General features: G+C 38.3%; 1 pseudogene; it reads left to right on the forward strand.

Annotated features, from left to right (window-relative positions):
- Positions 1-1,769: 1,769 nt before the first annotated feature.
- LOC111739809 lies at positions 1,770-1,885 on the forward strand (annotated as a pseudogene).
- The last annotated feature ends 3,586 nt before the right edge of the window (positions 1,886-5,471 follow it).

A 5,471-nucleotide genomic window follows, 5' to 3' on the forward strand; every position in this document is an offset into this window, starting at 1 on the left:
ATGACATTTTTATGTTTTGCAACATGAAGAGGAAAGAGCATTTAATTTATTTTAATGTGGTTAATTTGAAGCTAGATTAGATCATCTAGTTAACTCATAGGTTCTTGACTTTTAAGACCAAACGTTATACAGCATCTCACTTCCACAATGGCAGTCACCACTATTAACATTGGCCTACATCTAATCAACTAAGAAGATAACCTTGAATACCAAACACAGAATCTATAAACTTAATGTTAGAGCTCACATGATTTTGGGAAGAGAGATTCTCTTAAATAGGAGGCAGCTTCATGTTGCTTTGAAGTAAACACAGCTTTGATATTTGGATATTTTGATTTATTTTCATATATGGAAATTGTTATTTTAAAACCTAGTTACTTCTTCATGATGAAAAGTAGATAGAACAATGGAAAATTTCAAAAATAAATAGAAACAACACTGGCGGTCAGTACTCGAGATCATTTCTATGGTACCAGGGGAAATGAAACAGCTGCTAGTCTCTATCCAGAGAGAAGACAAGATGATGTTTTCGGTTGGGCTTGGTTGAGTTCTCAGGTGGAAGTTCTTGTTTCTCCAGAGAGGGGATTCTTTGAACCACTAAACCAGATGTAACATGCTAAGAAGCCATAACAAACAATCGCAGTGTTCCACCAGAGTTTAGACTGTATGATCGGGACAGAAATTGGGCAAATAAAATATTTCGATGGCTTGGAATTTTGAGACTTCTGAAGACTTCGGTATTTGAAGATTAAGGTAGTAAGATGAGAAGTTCAATTTCCCTTTTAAGTGATTTTTGGGAGCTCTTAAAAAATAGTTTAACTACTCACTGAGTAGATGTTTAATTTTACATTTGCATACAATCACGATTCTGTTTACCAGACTCTGGTTTTAGGTGAAGCTCAAATATTGGCATATGATAGTTCTCAGAAGGTCACCACGTCCCTCAGAGGTCTTTCCCTGGTTAATTTTTATCCTCCTCTGTCCTTCCATTCCCCACCGCTGCCCTTAATCTGATTCTGGAATTACGTTTTCTCCGAACTAAAATTGTACAGCGTATCATTTAACTGAGTCCAGACTATTTATGGAATGAATACATAGTACATTTTAGTTCACTTTGCCTATCTTCTAGGTATCCTTGGATGAGTGTTATAGATTATTTGTGTTTTCTGTAGACTAATTTTCCTGCAGGCTACTTTTCATGATATTTTGGTTATTGCCTATGATTATTGCATGCTTAAAAAAGGTACTAAAATGTTTCTGTTTTTATTTAGCTTAACTCTAATTCTTTATGATTAAAAGAAAACTATTTTATTTAGCCTCCTGTTCATTTTCAAGCCCAATCGGGTGAAGTTCTTGTGATCTATCTTTTACAGATAGGAAAAATGATATTTTCAAGTTGGATTTGTAGCCTATTCATGTTAGGACAGTAAGTAGTTAAAGGATTTATGTGTGAAAAGCCTTTTCAGCTGAGTAGCAGACATCTGAATGTAAGCATCAGTATCTGTGCTTTAAATATGGCAAGTTATGTTGGTTCTATGGCTCTAGGAGCAGGGGAAAGGTTTCAAATACATGAGCAAGACAAGATCATACAGGAAGACTTTTATTCTGTAGAAGTATCTGTGCGTAACACTTTGCCCATAAGTCCTTCTTTCTTGCTAAAAACCATGGCGTCAGAATCAGTTGCCCCTCCCAGTGTGTTCACGGAAGACACTAGAATGTCAGAGACATCTTAAGATGAGGATAGACCAATGTCATCATTGAGTCCCAAGAGTTACACCACCACCCTGAACACGCCCGATCCCATCTGATCTTGGAAGCTAAGCAGGGTCGGGCCTGGTTAGTACTTGGATGGGAGACCACCTAGGAAGACCAGGTGTTGTAGGTGTAAAAAAAAAGAGTCACTACATATTGATAAAATAGTGATGAGAATTACAATATATTAGATGATATCTTCTGTAAGTCAGCATGGCTACTCATCCAAGATACCCACAATGGATGAACTAGCCCACGTGGAGGAGGGAACCAGTGAGCTTCTCACCTGGTGGTTATGTGGTCAAAGGCACAGTCCCCTGGAGCAATATGAAGCCTTAAAACTATTCCCAAGGGAAAATGGCCAAGGAGAAAACCCAGACTTAAAATGTAGAAGAGAATTGATTGACACAAAAGGGTACTTAAGCTAAAGTAGAATGAAAGAAACTCAGCCTAGCTGAGATCAATGTATTTTAACGATTAGATTAAAAGGTTTGTAGTGGTTTGGATTACAGAGAAAATGTGGCCTTCGCTTTGGCAAAAACACAAGAAGACGGGTATTAGAGAGGTACAAGCAACAGACACAGGTTTTGGGATGAAGCTGTGTTTATATTAACGAGAGTTGAGAAAACCAAGGGAAGTCAGACAAATAGCAACAAACCCGGTCTTAGAGACAAAGCTTCCAGCAAGAGAAGAGGATGAAAACAAGGAGAGAGATTAAACAAGAAAATCACGTGGGCAAAGTATCACATGGTGATAAGTATACCTAACATGGAGGTTGTAAACTGGCAGCTTGTGGTCTGCATCTGGCTGGCAGGCCGTTTCTATTTGTCCTGCTCAATTTTCAAAAATTTATTCGTTGAAAATATTTTTAAAACCAAAAGATTGTACATTGGTCAAGATTTCTAGCTCCTGAAAAATGGGAAGATCGGGCAAATCTATGCACAAATTTCTGCAGAGTAACAATTATACGGAGCTAAGTAACAGTTGCCCTGCCCTCACCAATTTACCAAAATGCCCCCTGCCAGGCCCACTTTACTTATTTACCTTAGCTTCTTGCCTCTCTGTATAGACATCTGAGTTGGTGAAGGAAATCATGGCTAAGCGTGAATATGACAAAGACTGTATACCCTTTCTGCATGCGTATTCATTTTGCTCTGTCTTATAACCATTTACCAGGCATCTGCTATGCGCCGAGCTAAACAAAATAGAGATCTGAGGATTGCAGATCTAGACTTTGCTTTCAAAGGACTTATACTCCAGTAGAACTATACCACAGGCCCACATCACTTATGTGCAAGAGCGATGTAAGCTAAGACACGTGTAGATAAAGGGTCACGGGGAGTCAGAGCAGGACATGACCACTTCAATCTGAGTGAACAACGAGGTAGGCTTCATTAAAGAGGAAATGTTTCTTTAAATTATTGACATCATTTTTAAATGCCTTGGAGATTTAAGAACTTCATACAGGTGGTAGTTAATATAGAAACACTTGGTTCTGGGTATACTCCATTGATATAATTATGACACCTATGCAAATCCATTTTTGATTAAATTCTAGTTGCAAAGTGGTTCAGTTGACCCTAATTTTGGCATTTACATCTTCACAAACAAAATACATGTATTGGGGGTTGTTGAGTGGCTTTTAGTCCTCTACATTTTTTTTTTTTTTAAATGAACTGCTTTTTATGTTTTTGTTTAGGGTTCATTTCAGCCCAGTGAGAGAATCTCACATTGAGTGGGAGAACTTGCTTCTCTTCCTGATTCAGTGTTAGGTCATGTTCTTTAACCATGATAGCAGTAGTCAATAATATGTTAAACTGTTTTACTTTGTTCAGTGACAGCTAGGAAAAAAACCATGTGACCACAGAAGCCAGGCTGAAGTCACTTTCTCTAGTCCCATTGAGGCTTCTCTCTAATTCAGCATTTCCTTTTGCTTTTCTCTTTTTTTGTGATCAGGTGTGAGTTTGAGAACTATGTGTGGTATGGTAGGAGAGGTGTTGTCTGTAAGCCAAAATTGCAGATAATATAGTTATGTCCTATCACTGTATTTTAAAATCATTTTATGGTAACAGAACTGCTTTCCTGTTTTATTAGCATTGGGGCAATTTTAAAATAAGCTTACACATCTGAAAATATCTGTGTTTAGGGGGAGGAGCAAATAACTATTTCGCTCCCTGCTCCAATGCCTGTGGTAGTTTAATCACACTGGACCGAGACTCGGCCTCGGAGCCTTCTTCTGTGGTGATCAGAGTGATCACTCAGGTCCACGTAAAGCTGTTTCATCGTCCCTGCCCAGCCCATGGAGAGGAAGGCACTCTGGACAGGGTCATTGTGTGTCCTGCTCTTGCTTGGCATTTCACTCAAACTCTCCCTTAATCCCTACCCATTATCATTCTTATTTTAGAGATTATAAACTGGTTGCCAAACCCAGTTAAATTACTGGAGTCTGGGGAAGGGAAAAGCATTTATCTCGTTCCAGTAGGCATTAACAGAAAGCCATGGAACCGAGGATCCCGGCACAGCCCCGCTTCCCCCTAACCCCCTCGTAGGCACGGGGAGCTCCCTGCTCCATTTCGGCAGCAGCGGCACAGCTCAGTTTTGTCCATTCACTGAGGGCCGATTCTGAGTCAGGCACTAAGGTCACACCCTGTCTGCCCACAGCACCCAGCACCCTGACACACAGCAGGCCCTCAGCCGACATCTGCTACCTGGCTCAGAGAAGAGATGCTGAGTAGATGCTTCTCTCTTTTACATGGAGAGAGGGATATTTCCAAGGAGTCACCTTTTCCCTCTTTCAAATGCAGTAGACTTCTCTCCTTAAAAAATGTGTATAAAATTTTCCAATTCTAAAAGCGATATGTGTTCACTGTAGCATTATTGAACATCAAGGAAAAACTGAAATTGTGAAAGAATAACATTTAAAAAAATAAATACAGACACTTAACTTGCTGTTAAAAAATAACCGAGCATATGTATTTGCAAGTTCATGGAAGATGTCCAGGCTATATTTCTGAGTGATAAAAAGTGAGTTTAGGACATTAAGTGTGTTCTGAAAGTGACTCTAATGTGAGTCTATTTTCCTAAAATACGGTAAATGAGAATTTGCCTAGGAAAGCATCTGAAAGGACTTTCACCAATATTCTTGGGTTGAGTCAGTAATAAAAAGCAAGAGTAAGTCAGGGTCTTTTCTTGTGGCGTTATATGCTCCTAGGTTGTTTGATATTAAACTATCACATTGTACTTTTAGAGTTACAAATGTTTTAAGATGATAATTTTATAATTAAACAGGGCAACATTAATCTCTTATATCAGAGATAAGCAATGCTAATATTTTATCTTTTCTTCTGGTCTTTTAAAAAAAATTGGATCAAACTATAGAAAGAATATTGTTTTGACTTTTTTCATGTAATATATCCTGAGTGCTTTCGCATGTCATTAAATATTTCTTTAAAACATTTTTAATTATTTAGTGTTTCATCATTTGAGTTTTTCATAATTTAGCTATGCCTCAGGTAGAGCACATTGAGATTATTTCCAGGTTTTCTCAATAATAGAAAATACTTCCATCAGTATCACTAGATAGACTTCTGTTTCATTAGGTCAGATTTCTAAAAGTAGAATTACTGGGTCAACTAATAGGACTTTCAATAGGTATTGCTGTAGACCTTCATGGCTGGGCATATCAAGCATAGTAGCCCCAGTGTCATAATGGTGTAGGG

The sequence above is a fragment of the Pteropus vampyrus genome, unplaced genomic scaffold (genome assembly GCF_000151845.1).
Source record: "Pteropus vampyrus isolate Shadow unplaced genomic scaffold, Pvam_2.0 Scaffold54, whole genome shotgun sequence".
NCBI lineage: Eukaryota > Metazoa > Chordata > Mammalia > Chiroptera > Pteropodidae > Pteropus > Pteropus vampyrus.